The 21,674-nt window shown below is 45.3% G+C and overlaps 2 pseudogenes; both read right to left on the reverse strand.

The window, feature by feature from the left end:
* Positions 1–14,312: 14,312 nt before the first annotated feature.
* LOC119178044 (uncharacterized) lies at positions 14,313–15,491 on the reverse strand (annotated as a pseudogene).
* A 2,587-nt stretch (positions 15,492–18,078) lies between these two features.
* On the reverse strand, positions 18,079–19,063 carry LOC142765211 (uncharacterized; annotated as a pseudogene).
* Between the last annotated feature and the right edge of the window lie 2,611 nt (positions 19,064–21,674).

Raw genomic sequence — 21,674 nt, forward strand, 5'->3', positions numbered from 1 at the left:
TTCACCCACGGGTTAATCCTATCGCATGTGCCCTCTGATCGAAGGAGGTGGGCTGATCGGCCGTGTTCGTCCCCGCCGTTCCCGCGCTTTTACGCACGCGTAGATCATAGGGTACACAAGGGAATGACGTCAATGGGGACTTTTTTTAATAAACATGACGGCGATGACGAAGTCGATGGCGATAGCCTATTGATAATGTCCATATGGTGGATATCGCGATAACATACGGTTGAGATGAAACACGAAATTATAGGTTTATTGGAATGCTATTTTTTAGCCTCTCCGAAGAAGCCCTACAGATTGACATACGTTCCAAATTCCACAGACAGGAGGAACTTTTCGTCATTTTAATTTGCAGATCTCACGTAACAAGAGAATAAATGTAAATGAAAGCATTCGCAAGGAGTGTGACCTTGTTGTATTGTTAATTAAGCCAAACATTAGGAAGTTATGCTAAATAGATGTACAAATATTGTCTCTCAGACAGATGTGGAACAGTCACGTATACTTAATATAACCAGATGTTTACAGTTGTGCAATGATGCTAACAGCAATATGGTTATTACCAACACAAAAGAGGTAAGCGGATAAGTAGTGCGTGTGCTTGCCAGGATGGTAACACTGGTTAGTGGTGCGTAGACCAACTTCAGCAGATGTCGGTGAAGTGTGTAACTGACGCTGAGCCGACGTGAATCCTACGCCATAGGAGTACGTATGTGATGATTATAAATTTCAGTGGCCAGCGACAGAACCATAATTGCTGTTTCGCCTGCAATATAGCGTTTCCCCGCCGCGGTAGTCTAGTGGCTAAGGTACTCTGCTGCTGATCCGCAGATTGCGGGATCAAATCACGGCGGTGGTGGCTGCATTTTCGATGGAGGCGAAAATGCTGTAGGCCCATATACTCAAATTTTGGTGCACGTTAAAGAACGCCTGATGGCAAACGTTTCAGGAGCCCTCCACGATGACGTCTCTCATATTCATATGGTGGTTTTGGGACATTAGGCCCCCACATATCAATAAATCAATAAAAAGGCCATATGGCGTTTTTCCAAAGCATTTTCGAGACCGAACATAGCGCTGCGGTACTGTTCTTGATTTCCCCGCAGAATGCTTGGTTTAGTTTCCTGCTGGGACCCTAATACTTAGCTTTTGCATTCACTGGGTCTCCTCATTTTAGTTTTTCTTGGCACTATTGAACATAAATTACAAATGTCTGTTCCCACCGCTCCAGGGTCAACAAACTGTCAGTCGCCTATGTCGTACACCAGAATATTGCCACGTGGGGCATGTGGGTATGTGCCACCAATGTGTGGATGAAAAAAGTTTCTCCATGTACGTGCAACGAGCTTTGCAAGTTATAATGTCTGGATCCATTAAACTTATTCGACAGGCTTTCTTACTCTTGAATACAAATTCTGGTTTACCCCAATATAAGGAGACGATACACGTAGTATATATATTGCGGTATATGATAAACGGCGATACATACTACGTGTATCGCCTCGCAGAAAACCTAGCAGAAAAATATTAGTATGGGATACATGGTGATATATACACACGTGGTTGGCTAGATAGATAGATAGATAGATAGATAGATAGATAGATAGATAGATAGATAGATAGATAGATAGATAGATAGATAGATAGATAGATAGATAGATAGATAGATAGATAGATAGATAGATAGATAGATACTACGCAAAGAAGCGCTTCGCATTCACAGAGCAACGGCAAAACGTATAATTTAACATCTACTATGACTTGCTTCTCAACTCTTAGTTCGTGTTCTTTGCATCGATGAATTCTAGGGACCTGAGAAGAGCATAACGAAATCATTAAAACGGAAAGAAAGTTTACACTATATCACACGTACGACAAAAACGAAGTAGCTTTGTTCACCTATTTTGAAAAAACAAGAAGAAGCTTTGTTCACCTAACTTGATGGAGCATCGTTTTCTTTAGTATATGTGAAACAATAAAGTAAGAATTACAAATGCACTTCTCAATACTGTGATATGCGTGAAGTGTTTAAAAATGAACTAAAAAGTTATGAAAATGAAGAAACACAAGACTCCTCGAGATCACAGTGACAAATCGAAACTGAAACGGAAATTTGTTTGGTTTGTTTTGGTGGTGACATATTGTGATATTCTGTAAAACTATTTCACAGGCTGATAAAAAAAATGCTCCAACGCGTGGCATCGAACCCATGACGGCGCGCTGTTGTTGCACCCCGCAACAATGCGATTACCGCACACGGCCACGAATGCCAGTCAGCCGCTGGCGATAAGCAAGAGTTTATCAATTGGCCACTGTAATCCGGCTGGACGTGCAGCCATCAGATAACACCTGTAATTACGTGACTTGTTACGTCACGCATCTCTTCATGTAGCACTAACCCAACTGCAATGAAGTTGTTGTTCACCCGACTGACGACCTCGCTACATGGTGGCAGTGGTGGGATTCGAACCCACGCCTCCGATGAGACTTTCGAAAGACTGCGTCACAAAAAACGCGTTAGGGAACAATGTTATGTCAATTGCGGCCCGTTGAGAATGGCTTCCATCAAACGTTGAGTGTCAGGACTACATACGGTGCACTGACCATTCATAGAACCTGCTTAGTTTTACTGCAGTTGAAACGGGGAAACACAGTGAACGTTTTTGTCTCGAAAAACAAGCCACTTTTTTTCCGTTTAGATAGACTCCCATTGTTCGATCTTTAACTGCTCCAGGAACGAAATTGAAGCTTACTCCAACATGATCACTGTGGTCTTCCCGTTGGTTTAGGTTACCAGACGCGCTCAGTTGTCTGCGTTTTTCAAAATTCACCCTATCCAATTAGATATTCGAGAAAAACTCACTGATTGCATTGAAAACGCGCTAGTTTCGAGCCGGGACCACTAGGGGCGCTGGCTGGTAGGTGTCCAGAGAAGCTGGATGTGGCTCATGATGCGCTCGTGGTTGTTTCGCTACTGTCACATCTACCAAGTTTGATATTATGGTACGTGAATAGATGACGAAGGTATGTGACAAGTACAAACATGATAAACATAAGATGTGTGTCATGTGATAACATGACTACATGCCACAGTCAAGGCGCCATTACGTTTCGACGTGACGTGGTGCGCGTGCTCACCGGCATTCATTTCGACGCGTCACGCCGGCGTTGCGCGCCAGGTGCCGGTTCTGCCATATACTCGCAGGTGCCCGCCGATTTGCGTTGCTTTGACGCATGCGCATTTTAGTGCGTCCTCCTTCATGAAAAGAGGGAGGCGCAGTGTTGTTTGGATAATTCATCGGCGCAAAATGCAGCATGTCGCATTTCGCACGGGTTGCCGTCGGACCGTGCTGATGGACGCTGAATCGTGCCGGTCGCGCCTGGCGGCAGACTATAGAGTGCTCGCGTATTGCTAAAGTAGCGTCGCTGTGTCCAGCGTGCGCGCGAGTTACATTGCAGTATATTGGGCCTTTCATCATGCATTCGCGACCATTTTGCTAGCTCAGCATGTACCAAATGTTTGTTAAGTGACGGCAATGGATAACGAAAGTATATGACTGGTGCAAACACGATAATCCTGACAAGCGTGTCGTGTAGGAACATGACAACATACCACGCTCAAAGCGTGCTCGTGGTCGTTTCGCTAGCTCCATGTATACTAAATTTGGTATCACGTGACGTGAAAGGGTGACGAATGCAAAGACACATCCAAACATGATAATCATGACACGGAAGTAATGTATGGCATCATTTACCTCCACCTCGTAACATTATGCTGATTTTAAAATGACATATCAACCTTTCTCATTCGTGCTTCGTATATCATCGAGTCCCAGTGTACGTGAGATCTGCAATTTTTTTACACTCCCAAAACAAGCTCACGCAAAGTTCGTACGCCTGACCAACCTTCTTCCACAAGTGGTGACGTCAACTTGGTGATCGGTGACGTTGACTTCATTACTGTTTGTTGAGACAACGCCACCTAAAAAAATCAGGCCCACTCACTCTTCCAGCTTTGGGCTGTGACATCATTCTTGACCGTGGTGTTTGACCGCACACACGTACCTTGGTCTGCTCATCCCATTGGAACAGCTGCATTAGTAAGTCTCACGAACTCTTTCGCATTCTACTGGTGGTGCTGTAGGCGAGTGAACAAGACTGTGTCTGTGTTTGTGAACTGCGGCATGGATGTGTGATTCGCTTAGTGCACGGGATACTCACGTAGTCTACGGCTACCAACCAGCACGATGGGGCGGTGCTGCGTGCCCAACTGTCGTTGCAACTATGACAACGAACCGAAGGTTCGAGTCTTCTCTTTTCCAAGGGACAAATGTTGTAGGCCCGTGTGCTCAGATTTGGGTGCACGTTAAAGAACCCCAGGTGATCGAAATTTCCGGAGTCCTCCACTACGGCATCTCTCATAATCATATGGTGGTTTTGGGACGTTAAACATCACAAATCAATCAATCAAATCTTTCCCAAAGGATGAACGAAGGGCGAAATGGGAGAGTGCTGTTCGTCCAGCCGACATCTTTTCTCTCCGTGATCCCAACGTACGTGTACATCCATGATGCATGCTTCTACGTCATTCCTAAGGGCACCATCTGATACATGCCGCGTTCTTACCCCAAATTTACGATCTTGTGTGCACTGCAGAGCAGACTTAGGGTAAGCCTTGGTAATAGAGAATTTTTAGCTGAGCGTTGCTGACGCTCACCACCGCGATAATGTATCGTTCCGAGACAGTCATGAAAACAGCATGAATTTCGCGTTTCAGACGAGCGCGTCTTGCAGCGACGCAGTCAGCATAGCTGCTGAAGGACGGCCTAAAGCAGACGCTCCTTCACGCTCCCCTCAATGGAATTCATAGGCTGTGCGAGAAATGCGTTCTACGTTACGCCGCTCGCACCTCGCACTCGTCGAAATAAAGCAGTAAATACACGTAGCAATACATGCCCAAAATAAGCGTTTTCCCTTCAGTGTCAATACTATTTCGCTAGCCAGCACGGCGAGCTTGTTGTAACGCCTCTGATTACTTGATTGAAAAACGAGAACGTGTGGTAGTGTGTCTAGTCGTGCATCTGATTTGTACACAGTATTTCATACCGCTAGTTGGCACGTGTTCGCGGTACTTTGCGCCATCTCGCCGGAACATTTGCCTAATTTGTTCCCTTTAAATACGTGTTACAGCAAGACAGCTAAATTTAGATGCACGTAGACACCTCAATGCCTTCCTTGTTTTATGACGTAGTAAATAAAAGGCGTGTGGAGCTAAAAGCCTGTAATAAAGCGCATTGTTACATGACTTTCAGGTGTGTGAGCAACTTTTTAAGCCGCAGTACCTTAGGACGACAACGAAATACACGGATACAATAACCGGCAGGATAACAGAAGCTCAAATGGGTGCTACTTGGCTTACTATGGACGCAGCACCGACAATATTTCACAATGCCCCAAGTTTTTTGAGCAACTACGCACCAGCGCGAGAGAGGCCAGACCAAGAAAAAAACGCCTAGAAGCATTTCATCAAGAAGAAGCCATTCGACAGCCGATAGCACTTCATGAGGAAGAAGAACACCGCCATAAGCTGTCGTCGTATGAGGACCTCGTATCGTGCCTGCAGGTTCTCGGCCTCTCCACCTACAGGGCCACAATAAAAGCAGAGAATGCTGTGCTGTTTGTTCACATAAGTGGCGAAGATCCACCAGTCGTCGAAAGGTCTCTCATTGTTAGTAGGAACATGGAAATTACGGCGTTCTGGAAGAAAGTTAAAGTCCCTGCCAAAGGCTTCCTCATTTCTGCTACGCTGAACGATCTGCGCAGCCTTCACACTATACTAGACCGTATGAGCAGTTTCAAGGCTCCAGACGTTTGCAACAAGAAGGAAAAAGTAAAGGCAACCTTCAGCTTGTTTTTCTCTTTGCTCGACGACCTCAAGTCGGGTGATCTTTTGCCGCAAGAGAAAACAGAAGCACTGGATTTCATAAACGAGCAGCTTGGCCTACTGCACAGAAAGGACCACTCATTGCGATACTCTGCAGAACTTTTATATTCACCAGTATCCTACACACTATTTCCCCACACGCCTACCAATTCATTCGTGGTGCTGGCAAGATAGCACTACCACATTCATCTACGCTCATGCGAATTTGCCAAAATATAACCTGAACCCTGCTAATGAGCAGAACGACGAGGGGTTTTTGTGTTATGTGAAGAAGCGGTCAAGCCTTCTCAAACCACAGGAAAAAATTGTCACTACAATGATGAACGAGGTTCATACTCAGCCATAATTTGAATGCAAAGGTGGCTCAGTGACCGGGGCAGCTTCAATTCCTCAGAAGCGGCCAAAACTGCGCATGTTTTCATGATTCAGTCGTTGCTATCAGCGCACAAGGATGTTGCTCAGATTCTGCGAGTAGCCAAAATTGAAGCAGTTCAACTGCATGCAGCCCTGGCGAAAACAATTTCAGAGCTTGAAAATGCGGGCCTTACTGTAATCGCAGTAATAACAGATAACAATTCCTTAAACAGAAAAGTGATGTCCTTGTTATCTGAAACACGGACAGTTGTTGTGTACCCTCACCCAGTGGACAAAACAAGACTCCTTTTTATGTAGTCGACCCCGTCCACCTTCTGAAGTGCATCAGAAACAACTGGTTGAACCAAAAGAATCTAAAAACGTGAATCTTTTACCCTGAAACTTTCAGTACATTATCCTTAGTACGGGTTAACGGAGCATCTTCCAAAGCTATTCGAGACTCGCACGCTTCAGAGCAACACAGCGTCACAAAGTGTGGTTTTGGATTGAGCTACAAGGCCTTGCACCCATCCAACATTGAGCGGCAGAATGTGAAGCTTGTTTCAAAAGTTTTCCGTTTATTTGTGGTAGAGGCTCTCAAAATGCGCGGACACGAGCTCAATTTGAACTACGCCGAAGGGACAGCGCACTTTATTGACCTAATTTTGAAGTGGTGGCATGTGCTCAACGTGAAAAGCCCCTCCAAGGGCCGTCGCCTAAGAGATCCTCTCCAGGACCCAGTCAGAAGTTTGACTGACAAGCAGATAGAATTTCTTAATAATTTCCTGGATTGGTTGGACACATGGCAAGACATGAAGATCGATACAGGCGCACTATCCACAGAAACGCACTCAGCATTGCGGCTGACTTTTTACGCGCTTGTAGAGCTGAGCCATTACTGCCTTGAAAAGTTTAATGTTGACTACGTGTTGCTGGGCAAAATTAAAAAGGACAGTCTTAGGGAAAGGTTCGGACAGTACCGGCGGCTGTCAGGCACGAATTATCACATCTCAATACAGCAAGTGTTTGAGTCGGAGTAAATACTGAGGCTACAGGACAGTTTGCTATTTCCAGATATGCAAGAATTACAGAAGCCATGTGTTGTGCCACTTGACAGGGCTCAGTTGACAGAGAACTACAGTATAAAGATATCAGACCATGACTCAACAAATAAGGGGTCAATTTGCCAGTAATCACGTACATCGCTGGCTTTTCAACCCATGCTGCGTTAAAGAAGCTTCCTTGTCAGTATTGTCCCAAGAATTTAACCTAGGACCAGGATATTCAACTTGAGAGCAATCAGTTATTTGAAAACATTTCTACAGGCGCTCTGAAGTTTCCCAAGCCGGCTGTCGTTAATGCAGTCTTGCATGCCCAAATTGTACTTGAACAGCTTACAAAAAAGGAAATGCAACGAGTTTTCATGCAACGCCAAATCAGAGGGGGCTTCTTGCGGCTGTCACAAGACACTTTTGTGAAAATGAAGATTTCGATGTCTGCTTTATTGGCCACCACCCAGGCATTGTGTTAAATAACATACTTTTGGCAGCAGCGAACACTCTCCTCAATAACTATGTGTCTATGAAGACATATGTTCTGAGGAGCACAAAAGCGCAGGCACAACAGAGAAAAGTGCAGAAATTCAGAAAATGAGTATTACCAGTTTTGGCGCATCTTCTGGAACAGTGCGTCTTGTGTGTGTGCGCGTGTGTGTGTCATGTATGTGTCTGAATAAAGCATAAAGAAAAAATATTATTTATTTCATTTATTTCATCAACTCAGTGCGCCATCATACTTTTTTTCTCTCATACATCGGTCACACGGTCACACGTTCTATAGCGCATAATCTTTTTTAAGTGGAATAATAAATGGCTTACAGACAAATCGTCAAAGACGTCAAAGCGTGATGCATTCCTAAAACTAACGCCAATCATGACGCTAAATGCAAAATGAAGTTGTCGCACACGCAGAAAAGGCGCCGCGAACGCTTAATCTTCTCGCGGGAGACGCTGCTAGCAACGCCTTCAGCCTCCCGTGCTCTCGATCGCTCGGTCAAGACGCGTGACGTCACGTCGGCAGTGAGCGGGCCTAAATTTTTTTTCTAGGTGGCGTTGGTTGAGACCTGGTTTAGACCAATCGACGAGCTGCGTACTGCGTCACGTCGGCAATCGCCGAGTTGACGTCACTGCGCGTGGAAAGAAGTTGATCAGGCGTACGAAAGATACGCGAGCTTTTTTGGGGGGGGGTGTAAAAAAAGTTGATTGATATGTGGGGTTTAACGTCACAAAACCACGATATGATGAGAGACGCCGGGTGTAAAAAAAAGTCGGCGCCTGTTTACTCACCCGTGAAGAAACAACAATACCCACGCCAGCCATTGCTTCAAACTAATTTCCAGTGCTCCCCGCAGTGCCCGCGTTAGCGCCGTTCAACTCGTGACGCCATCCATGCGCAACGCTGCTGCTTCACATGCCATCAGGGTTTCTTTTGGGAATATGTCAATTACTTTGCTTCAACCATAAAACACTGCGCATCATTTGACGCCAGTTGTTGCGGTAAACCAATGGATACTGCTATCATACGGGTGGGGGAAATTTTCGTACTTCCCCAAGACTTATTATCGCTCGCCATGGAGAAGCCGCGTCGACGCGTTTCCCGGGCTCTGAAACAGCGTCGCTACGACGCCTAACGCGTCGTCAAGCTATAAAATGGCCTCCAACCCCAGTGTGTCAGTTGTAGACGGCATGATGCAGAGTGCGCATGCTAGATCGAAGTTGCCAGCACAAAGAAGAAACTTGCTGAGTGGGCGGCCTGTACTGCGCCAACATCAGTGACAAGAAGCGGTAATGGCAGCTCCCACATTGCCGCCTCACAGAACGTACTGAGACGCGTTTCGCAAGCTTCCAGGATTCTAAACCTTTGCCGGGATCACTTTAAGACCATTATACGGTGACTTCGAGGTGAGTGAGTGAATGAACTTTATTTGGTTCGGCAAAACACGACAAAACGCGCACCTGGCTAATCCCACGACGAAACCGACAGGTGTAGCCTGCTGGCTCGATCACAGGCACGCTGGACGGCCAGGATTTGATCTTCGAAGACGGCACTTCGCAGAAGCGTGTCCCACTTTTTTTTGTTGAACGTCGGGCCTAGTGACACGCACTCCCAGAGCACGTCAGGCAAGGTAGCAACCTCGCCACATGCCGCGCAAGAACTATTTGTGCAAATTTCTGGATAGATACTATCAAGGACTACAGGATTAGGGTAAGAGTTGGTTTGCAGGAGTCTGGGCGTGACCACATGCGCTCTGTTTAGCTTGATAAGGGGTAGCGGAAACAGCCTTCTATCTAAATAAAAGAATTTCATTATCTCATTGTGCGTGCAAAGAGCGTCCGTGTGTTCCGGAAGAATGTCGCCCGATCCAAAGGCAGCGCGGTCTGTAAACCGACGCGGAGCCTCATGGCCAGACTTGTTAAGGTTCAGAGGAACCCCCTCGATTGCCCAGACGTGAGCAGAGAACCAGAAGATGCTGTGTGTGGCGCTGTCACTGTTTTTGGCGCCTCTCACACGTGGATGTATGAATGTCAAGAAGACATATCTTTTTATCTTCAAGCGCTCGCTCGCAAAGGCAGCTTCAATAACAGCAGAGCAGGTGTTTGATGAACATTTTCACGCCGTTCGAGACGAACGCGCGAGCCTACGCCAGAGTCCAAGAGATAAATATGAACAAACCTGTCATACGGTTAGCTGTTCACGTGGTCGCATCGCACGGCACATGTAAAAGAGTGATCCGTGGAATGAATGTGGATCTCAGTGCCGGAGAACTTGCGGAGATAATTGTCGACCGGAAGAACTCTGACGCGCTAGAAGTTTGCAGAATCAAGAAGACGCCTACCGTGATTGTTTTTTTTGACAGACAAAAAGTCGCTCAACACGTCTTGTGTGATTCTGTTCGGTTCCCCTGTTCCTTGTACCGTAAGCAAGCGGACGTGTGCTATGCTTGTAGTGATCTGGGCCACAGATCTTACGTTTGCCCTAAAGGGGAACACCCAAAGAATTGACGTGGTCGCCGCATGAAATCACAATTACCTCAATGCTATTACATCAATGATTTTCCACGTGTGCTATCTGAGACGGCGCGGATCTCACTGCGGACCGAAAGTGCAGAAAGCGCTTTCAGGTGTCGTATATTGTGTGCTAATGACGACGGTGCCACCGCCGGCGTGCGAGGCGTCGCGCAGGCATAAATGGTGCACATGGTGAAGAGGCAAAGATGTAAGAAGAATCCTGCTCCAGCCCACATCGCAGCAGGTCGGCATCGCGAGGGTGTTCCTGATCCAGAGGACGCTCCGGCACCAAATCACGCTCTCGCTACAGGGGGCATGACAAGGGAACCACGCGCTGCCGTTAAAAAGGACGATCAGGCTCCAAGGGCTGAGCCCGGAAGCAGACTTTCTTGGACGGACAAGGCCAGGAAGAACGTCCCAAACGGCAATGAGGTCAAGCAGAGCATTTCTCTGAAGCACAATAGAGAACACTCGAAGTTTTAATGCTTAAAAAGAAAATAACGAACTAAAAGAGGCATTACGAACGCTGTGGTCTGAGTTCGGGCTCTTCCGTAACTCTCGTAAAATTCATGAAATGACTACACCCATACCGGTTCAAGCAGAAGTCACATAAGTGCAAAGCCGCTTCTCCCCCCAAGACCGAGGAAAGTAGGGCAATGCAAAGTGACACGTCTCCCGCTCAGGTCCCCGAGAAAAATTTACTCACGTCATTAGCGGCGATTCAGGAATTCCTCCAGTAGGTGACAGAGGTCTTAGCTATTCAATCTACCACAATCGAGCATATGAACGGAAGCGTCTCCCATGTGGCACGTACAGTAGGAATGCTCGAGTATAAAATGAAAATGTTTGACCCCAGAAAAATCAACACTGCTAGCACACTAAAGGCAAAGGAAGTGCAGCAGGATTCCGACAAAAATAAATGACCACAAGCTATGATAATTAAGTAAAATTCAAAGTGTTGGGACAAACTGTGAATAAAAGCATCAGGCAGTGGAGTTGTGCAAGTTCATTAAGACATAAAGCTGCTTTGCTGCAGCTCATCAAATCCCAAACAAGAAAGTCGCACGTCCTAATCTTACATGAATGATAATTTTTTTCGTCAGAAAGTAGCTGCAGATGATACCATGTTAGATGGTCATCAGCCCAAGGTTGACGGTGACATGCGGGGCCCACTCTACAACCCTTGTCTGGACGACTGGGTCTGAACTGGTCAACACGGCTTCTCTGTTAGCCAGAAAAGGGTTGGCCAGAAAGGAGAAAATTGCAGAGGTATTGCCACGTTTGTCAGAAAAGATGCCTCCTTTGAGCAGCATAATGTCAAAATTTGTGACTCGTATAAGAGATCTGGCCTCGAGGCACAAACAGTTGAAATTATTTCCAACGGTAAAATCCGAAATAACATATTGTTTTTCAAGTTGTATAATCCTTCTTCGGTTTGTAAACATAGCATCCGCTCACTACTTCGTAGGGCTGCAACTACTGCAGAATCGCAGACTTTAGTAGTGGCTGAAGACTTAAATGCTTCCCACCCAGCTTGGGGTTATGCTACGAGGACAAAGAAATGGACCAATCTTGTTGCAGCCAGTGCAGGCTTAAACCTAACGCTTATTTCTGACCCGCGTTTTCCAACGAAGCTTGGCAACTCCGTCTCTAGAGACACAGCGCATGATCTAAGCTTCACTAGAAGTGCCATCACAACGTCATAGAACTCAAAATGGAGGCAACAGCACCACCACTGAGAACCTACAAATACACAGACTGGGACTTTTCAGGCAAATCAGAGGCACAGATGAGTCAGTGCACGAGACTTTTAGTGAACGTCCTGTACGTTCACTCAAAGTATGTTGAGAAGGCCAAAAAGTAAGTAGTCACTGAATTCGATGCCCCGAGGATGAATGCAAGGTCAGCGTACATTCCGAAGGCCAAACGCTGCCTCATCGACAGATGAAAAAAAAAGAAAAGATAAATTGCACACTCTAAAAAAATTTCAACCCTATAAGGTGTAAAACGGTTGTACGCATTAAAATCACCCATATGAACACCCTTTCACGCCCAATTTTAAAATTTGAGGTGTTCGTAATAAAAGACCCTCAAAACACCCTATTTACTCCCTTATATTTGGGTGTAATGAACAAGGCTACAAATAATTCATTGATATGTGGGGTTTAACGACCCGAAACCACCATACGATTACGAGAGACGCTGTAGTGGAGGGCGCCGGAAATTTCGACCATCTGGGGTTCTTTAACGTGCACCACCTGCAAAAAAACATCAACAGCACAGTTGTTTAGCCATAACCACCACTTCAGCAGGCCATCAGGTCCCTTAAAATTGAACATTGACGTCATGTATTTTTAGCAGGCACGTTTTATTAAAGGCAGCGTCTCCTGCGCCGCGCGGCGCAGCAGCCAGATCCACACAGAAGTGGCTCCTGCGCCGCACGGAAGTGACGTCACTTCAAAAGTTATTACCTAAAGCTAGGTAAATGTGTAAATTATTCGTGTGTAATGCGTTAAACCTACAAATGTTTTACTAATCAAGTGTTTAACGAGTCAATTAGCCTAGGTTTGTTATTTAAATACTTATCAGAAGTATTTTAAAAACAGGGGGCGCCATGGGCGCTGCGGCTGCGAAATGTAAACACGGCGAGATAGTAGCCGCCTGCGATGTGTTAGGTTACAGTGTACTAGTTAGGTGGTTAAAACTCCGATGAAATCGTGGCCATAGCCTAGGCCACTCCCAAGGAGGACTGGAGTGTCGTCGCTGCTTCATGTGATTGCTGGATGCTTAGTTGAACCTGGTCGTTGGAGCTAGCGCGGCCGTCCATCGCGCCGCAGCTTCATCAGTATGATGTGCGGATTACAGTTGTTGTACTTACCGCATTTTCTAGATTGCAATGCCGAGCGTGGTGTTGTCAAAGGTGAAAGTGTTCTTGCTGCCTTGTTTTACTTGTCGCGAAGGACAAGGTCGACGATGAAATAAATGCTTTCGCACAGTTCACGTGTGACTGACCGGACGCACATGCATGAAACCCCAGTGCGTCGGCGAAGTGTTCATACGATGCATGGAAACAACTTTATTGTAATGTTCTTACGAAGCCTGTGATCTCCGAAGGCCAGAGCTACTGCACTGCCGTCTGTTTTGTCAAGTGCGGACACGTACGGCCGTTCTCATTCGTTGCTACGTGAATGCTCCCGTGCTGTCACAGGCCGCGCGTGTTATTGAGCAAGGCAGACAAGATGTTTTGTAGTTAGATAGGCTAACGCCGCCGGCACTTGCCCTTGGGCATTGTTTATGAAGTGCTGATCGCCTAGAACATTGCGGTGACACGTCAGTATTTTTAAAGAAAGCGGCCTGCCGGTTAGCACCTCAGGTGATGGTACACTGATTGATGATTGATTGATATGGCGGGTTTAACGTCCCAAAACCACCATATGATTATGAGAGACGCCGTAGTGGAGAATAGTTTACTGAGCGACATAAAAAAGTTGCCCGAGACTACGTTGCAGTGCACCTTTCTGTCATCAAAACTTTGATAAACCGTGGAAATCAACATTCCTGACACCTGTGTCGAAGAAACCAACGCAGCCAGCTGCATTCCAGTTTTTGTGTCTTTTTGCGTCTCGCCGATTAAGAGCACTAATTCGCAAAACACTTCTTCATAATAAATATAGTCAATCCTGCAAGAGTCATCGAAGATCCAATATTAAAGCGCCTGTGGACTGGACCATCACCAGCAGCAAGTCGAGCTGATGAGGAGGGGCGCAAATGTTAAAACAATACATGCGTGAACGAAAAAAAAAGAGAAAGTATCGATAACTGCAATGGGACTTGAACCACCGACCTCACCAGTTGATGTGTTGCTTTAACCAACTACGCCACAGCTGCTTTTTTTTCTTTAATGAATGGCATTATCACCAGTAAAGTACACAGAACATACTTCATCAGACGTCAGGCAAACGCACACAAGCGTCAAGAACGGTAAGCCACTCCGGAACGGGGTCAAATTTCTCGACAACACTGCGCACTTGAGCAGCTGCTTCTCGGAAGACAGATCTCGTCGACCGTGGTGGCTCGGCGTGTCTATCGATGATGCGACTTTTCCACAATGAATAAAGTCCCAACAACATAAACAAGTCGTAAGGAGTACTATCAGTCAGACTCTTTTTGAACGGAAGAAACCTAATACCATGGGCTGTAATTGGAAGTTCTTTTCTTAACCTTCTTTTTAGAATGTCCTAAAAATAAAAAGCATCACGACAATGAATAAAACAATGCTCTATAGTCTCAGGTTGGTTGCAGAGTCTACAATTCACTGTCCAGGGTACGTATATTGATTTTTCATTCAGCCACGTTTTCACTGGCAGCGTGGAAGTGTGCAGTTTAAAGAAAAATGTTTTCGCTGAAGGAGATATACACATTCTACGTACACGAAATAATACATCGTGACCAGACAGAAGCGAATATGGCTTTCGATAAACAGGTTCGGGAAAAAGGTTATTCACAAGTGCAGCGGTTAAATTTGTTCTGTCAATAGTATACAAATACTCTAAGGTAAACCTGGCTTTCAAAAAACCGACAGTATCAACAATTTCTTTTAGGAATCCCCGCAACGGCAATTCCTTAGCAACGCTTGTTGTGACATGAATAAAAGGAAGGTGGTAACATAGACGGTTACGAAGAACCGCTATTAGAAATGGGTGGCACACATCCTTGAGGTAGAAAAATCGCAACACCAACTGTCACACGAACAAATGCACAAGGCCGAGGCGACCCTTTTCGAGTGGAAGAAAAAGGTTGTGTCTTCTCATGTGTTCCCAAGAATAGCTCCAAACAAAGCAGGCAAATATCCTATGAAAGGCTTGAATGTGTACCCGAGAGCAATGCAACACCTGCAGAATATAAATAAGCTTCGATACAAGGAATATATTGCACGCTTTCGCTCTGGCAAAAATGGAACGCTCCCATCCGTGCCATGTTGCCACCTTTCGGCGCATCGTAGTTATCGCAGCGGTCCAGTGTGGGCCGCTGTTACGATAGTTATCGAGAGGCACACCAAGGTATTTCATAGGAGTCGCATTCCAATGATTATTTGCGAAGACCGAAGGAGTTGTAGTCCACATGCCTAGCCAGAATCCACTACTTTTATCAAAATTTTTGCTGGTGCCAGTGACTTCACAGAAACGTAAAGTAGTGTTGACTGCTTCTTGAATGCTGGGTTTATCAGCGCGAAAGAAGGCAATGTCATCTGCATAAGCTAGAACTTTAACTTCCTCAGCATCATATCGGTAGCCTCTTATTCTGGACTTTAGAAGCACACTTAAACATAATGGTTCCAGATAAATTGCAAAAAGCAAAGGTGACAGCGGACATCCCTGACGTACAGATGAATTTAACTCTATTATATTGGAAAGTGTGCGATTTACAATTAGCCTAGTTGTGCACTTCTTATAACAGAGTGAGATACCATTGTATAGTACATCACCCAACTGCAGGTGTCTTAGTAGCCGGAACAAAAAAGCATGCTGTACCTTATCAAATGCTTTTGCAAGGTCTATTTGAAGGAGGGCTACTTGGTCCATGCTATCATCTATACACTCAAGAACTGAACGTGCAATATGAATGTTTGTCTGTATAGAGCGACCACGAATTCCACATGTTTGGTGGTCACCTACACATTTAGTAATCACTGTCTGTAGCCGATTTGTCAACAATTTAGCAAATAATTTGTAGTCAACGTTACATAACGATATAGGCCTGTATTCGTTAACTCCCTTTGATGCGTTAGGATCAGCACTTTTTGGGATTATTGTTGTTTGGGTCTGATAGAAAGAAGAAGGAAGTTCACCACGGTCATAAGCCTCTTTAAAAAGTTGCTCAAGGAAAGGTATCAGAAGTTCCTGAAAAGCTATGTAAAATTCGTCACTAAGGCCATCTGGGCCAGGACTTTTGTTTTTCTGCAACGTTGTTATTGCAAATCTTATTTCCTCTCTGGTTATTGGCCCCTTTACAGGGAGTCTATCAACATCTTGTAACTGAGGCACAAGGGCAATGAAGTGGTTAGCTTCTTCCTCCAAATTCTCCTGAAGCTCAGCCGCGGTGAACAAACATTTGTAATAATCTTCAAATGCGGCTCTTATGTCACATGTCTCTGTGCAAAGGGAACCCCGCGACTCAATTTGCAGTATCTGTTTAGAAAGTGCATATCTCTTTTCATCCCCGAGGGATTTTTTAGTGGGTTCCTCTTCAGTGAAATGGGTAACACGGGAACGAATCTTAGCTCCTCTGTATAAATCTGTATCATGTTTTTGTATCTGTGCTCGAATCACATTTATCTCGTCCCCGTACAATCCCGGCTGTTGACTTTCAAAAGTATGGAGCTTATGAAGTAATTCATAAAGATAGCGCTTTTCAGCTTTTTTTCTTTGCGCGATTTCGCATAAAATACTAATTGCCTGATACTTGACTCTTTCTTTGAACCTTTCCCATTGAGCGAAAATTGGTAGCTGTCGACACTGTGTTACCTCTTGTACCGATTCTTTTACTATTTTAACAAAACAATCTTCGCGCAACAACTGTACGTTAAGCTTCCATAGGTCCCAGTTTAGAGGGGTTTTACGAAAATATTTAGGACCCCAAGAAACAGTGACCAAGCAATGGTCTGTAAAAAATATGGGCTTTACACAGCATAATTATGAATGTGAGACCATAAGCTTAGAGATACATATACACGGTCAAGCCGAGCATGATAGATGCCTTGAAAGAGCGTAAACCTCACCGAGGAAGGTGCATGCGCTCCCACATCTATTAAATTGTGGTCATTCAATAGTTTTTGCAATAAGGCTGCACTTGCATCATAACGATTATTTATATATGAATGATCTCTAACGTCACAAACACCGTTAAAGTCTCCAAAAACTACCAAAGTTCTGTCAGTGTTTAGTAGCGAAGTTAAAGAAAGGGAAAAATAATTCCTTTCATTCACTTTGGAGGGAGCATAGACACAGATAAACCTCCAATTATGGGAATGAAAAGATAAGTCGCAACAAATGAGGCGTCCTTCCCCATCACTATGTAGTGGCGTCAAAATATGATTCAAGTGCTTTCTAATTAATAAAAAGCATCCAGCGGATGCACCACGTGCTGGGTTGATGTATAAATTGTAATCACGGAAAACTTCCAGTGCAAGATCGGCGTCACGAGCAGCGGAAATCTTAGTCTCTTGCACTGCAAGTACATCAGTGTTGTACTGCTCAAGCACGTGGCGCAACTGCCACTGACGCCTTACATTCCTCAAGCCACGTACGTTGAGTGTCGCTACACACATGGGAAACGTTAGCGCGGTAGCCATTTTGATATCTTACTACTTTTGCAGGTCACCTTTAGCCACAGGCCAACCTGTGGCTTTACCTCCTTTGCACTTTTTAGGAGCACTTTCCTCAGGACGCTGGCATAGGCGGCGCGTTTCTCAGTCCCCAAAGAAGGTGACACGTGGACCACACGAAGACACTTGCTCTGTCGTGTCTGGCGCACTCGTTGTTGCTTCATCGCTGACCGGTGCCTGACGCTTCCTTGTCTGACTGCAATCCATTCCTTCTTGTTCCTCATTGTCAGGAGGCTTGTCTTTAAGGCCTTCCAAGTGGTGTTCGTCCGCAGCATTGCATGCATTTACGCTTTCACTGGCGTCGCGGTAGCCATTTTGATATCTTACTACTTTTGCAGGTCACCTTTAGCCACAGGCCAACCTGTGGCTTTACCTCCTTTGCACTTTTTAGGAGCACTTTCCTCAGGACGCTGGCATAGGCGGCGCGTTTCTCGGTCCCCAAAGAAGGTGACACGTGGACCACACGAAGACACTTGCTCTGTCGTGTCTGGCTCACTCGTTGTTGCTTCATCGGTGACCGGTGCCTGACGCTTCCTTGTCTGACTGCAATACATTCCTTCTTGTTCCTCATTGTCAGGAGGCTTGTCTTTAAGGCCTTCCAAGTGGTGTTCGTCCGCAGCATTGCATTCATTTACGCTTTCACTGGCGTCGTTAGCGGTGTTATTTTGCGTGCCAAGGGTATCCATGGACAAGTGTTCCGCTTCCTTTAAGGCACCTTCTCCTCCTCCCGCTGCTTCTCCTGTCGCATCAACTACCTCAGTGACATCCATAAGATGATCGAGACGTTGGTCTTCTGTGCCTTGGCCAGAACGGAGTTTGTTGGCATAAGTCGACACGCAGGCATCCGACGAGTGACCAAAACGCTGGCATTGCAAGCACCTCGGTGCTCGGTGTTTTGCACTGTCGTCGTACATGCCCCACTCGCTTGCACCGAAGGCACAGTGGAGGCCTACCGGGAATAAGTACGAGGCATTGGTGGCCATAGATTGACATAAGGTGTGGTATTGAGCTCACAGTGATGGTGTCCTTGAGCTCCAAGGCAACGTCTCTATTTGCTGTCATCCATTGTTCCATTCCGGCACATCTCCATGCGTCTCTTTCAACGGACTTCACAACGCCGTAAGCTTGGAACGCCTCTTCAACACGTCGCGATTCAAGATGAGGTGGAAGCCAAAGTAGTTTCAGCCTAATATCCTTGGTCTCCGGATCTAGCACCATGCACTTCAGCCCTTTTACACGGAGCTCACCACAAGTGACGAGTTTCTGTTTCGCCATGCTGTTTGCACACGTAACCATCCATACATGGCTCATTTGATAATGGCCAACTCCAATAATGTCCACTGTGCTCACCACTTTAAGCAGCGCGTCACGGAAGTCAGGGGCACGGTACGGCCTACCACTTAAGTCGGCATGAAGGAAAACAGAATTCAAAACATCGTTACCGGTTGGAAGACGTAGCAGGACAACTTTATAGCTTGAGTCTTCATCATGAAACGGAGTCGATGATCCTCGGCCGTTGGTCGATACGCTGTTACCAGCAGAGAGCATTTTGGAACGCAGCCGATCGGTGCGGCTTCTTCTTCGATCGGTACGCCACAGCTGCCGATCTGTTTGAGATGGCAAACAAGCCAGTTTTGCATTGTTGTCACGCTAAACCTAACACTTTTGTTCACTTTTTCGTTTGGATGTAATTTTAACGGCTTTTATCGATATGTCTAGACGTACCGTTAGACACTCCCGACTATTCAAACAAAGCGCCTAACCGGAAAATGCATGACGTCACTTCCGTGCGGCACAGCAGCCGTTTCTGTGTGGGGGTGGCTCGTGCGCCGCGCGGCGCAGCAGTCTCTGCCTTTATTTAATTACTGTAGCGAATGTTCCTCTTCATGGGTCCTTAAGAGTGCGCCATGGAAACTAGGAAGAGGACACCGACCATATAGAAAAATGCAGAATAAGGACATTTCGATGACCTTGACGCAGCCTTGCTCACAATGACGGAAGCCTTGTGGACTAAATTGCGAACAAAGCTCTCCTCAGGGGAGCCGAAACGCATTCTCTAGTTCTCACTCTCTCTCCGTTTTTTTTTTGTGGATCCCCTTTTTTTAATTTATGTAACTTCCCCAGCAGACGTGCTTCGGTCAAATTCTTGACTTTGTAGGTAATGAGAAAACAACAATGATGAAATATTTTCAGCCGTTGTCTTGTTCCAAGAACTGCAAGCTAAGTACAAATGTATTGCCGTAACGTGAATACAGAAGTAGTAATTAACAGGTTCAGAAAGAACCAGCAGGACAGTATTGCTTGCTTGCTTGTTCCTTTCTTTTGTGGCTCTCACCCACTAAGGGGGATCGGCCAAGAAGCCGGTAGTTAATGCAAGTATATACCTATAGATTTTCTAGATTAGGGGAATATGATCACCGTGTTTTGACTGGGAAATTAATTTGGCGCAATGGCAGAAAAAAAAGAATGAAGTGGCCCCAAAAGACAAAATATTGGGAGTATTAAGTGATATTCTTAATTTTCTGAATAAAATTTCGAAACAGTTCTTTCTTTGATTTTTGAATCGGTGACATGTGATAAGAAAATGGTCGATATGTTCAGGTTCGTTACAGCTTGAGCACAGAAGGGATGGCATCAGACCAGACCTGTTTAAGTAGAAATTAAGAGGTGGTACACGGCAACGTAATTTTGTTACCAAGACTTCCAATTTATGCGTAGTATTTTTATATACTGCGTGCCAGAACGTTCCTCTTCTTTCTTGTTATTGCTTGCTGCATAAGAGCATGCTGATGCGCGTATGCGCTGTCGTCTTTGTCTTCCTAGAAGTACGCACGTGGCAATATGTTCTCATCGAATAGTGTGCATAAACAACATTATTGCGACGGATGCATCCGTATTGAACGAAAAGGCTGGAATAGGCATCTTCTGTACTTCTCTCGACTGGTCTTTCTCAGTTCGATTACCAGATTACACGCCTATATTCATCGCTGAATTATTTGCTATAATTCTAGCGCTTCGTAAACTTCCTGCAAACGAATCAGAAGCGGTCATACTTACCGATTCTCTCTCAGTATGCAGTGCACTATCTACAGCAAAAAATTTGACATTATTGAGTCTGATTAGCAGTTTATTACCAAAAAACCTGAAAAAATTTCACTTGCTAAGGATACCCGGCCACCGCGGGATTTATCCAAATGAGATGGCAGACTCGTTAGCCAAAGCATCTTTAAGCGGACCAATCTTACCTATTTTACCTGATTTTGCCTACGTAACAGCACTCAGATATAGAAAGGCTTGTTTGCACAAAGAAATAGAAAAATTATCATTGGATAAAGTCAGAGACTTCGTACATCTAAGATATTGCTGGAACAAACAGTGGTGTGTATCTCGGCAGTTAGAAACTACAATCACCAGATTACGATGCAGAATTCCGCATCTGAATTACTACCTACATAAAGCTGAACTAACAGCATCTCCAATGTGTCTCTTTTGCAAGGAATCGGAATCAATAGATCATTTCTTTTTATCCTGTAAACGTTATGCTTATCAAAGGAAAAGATACCTGGTCGAGCCAATTGAGAAGCTAGGTTTAAAAATAAACGTGGAACTAATTTTATCCTTCGGAGGCATTACATTAGGTTATAGCCACAGGGAGGTTTTCTCTGCTGTGTGCGAGTACATAAGGGCAACAAAGAGATTACCCTGTTAGCCTATTGTTATTATTTACGGCTACGAGACTACCTGAATGCCTGACTGAACACACTTGATGATCCTGCCGCCCAGGTCTTGGCTGATCCCCCTTTGTGGGCGAGTGCCAGCAAAGCCGAAGGTTCATCATCATCATCATCAATAGTGTGACGGCCGATGCATGCAATGTTGCAATGTCTTTACCGAAATGAAAGTGCTGATAGAATATCGCCTG

This window comes from Rhipicephalus microplus, chromosome 1 (assembly GCF_043290135.1).
Source record: "Rhipicephalus microplus isolate Deutch F79 chromosome 1, USDA_Rmic, whole genome shotgun sequence".
Lineage (NCBI taxonomy): Eukaryota > Metazoa > Arthropoda > Arachnida > Ixodida > Ixodidae > Rhipicephalus > Rhipicephalus microplus.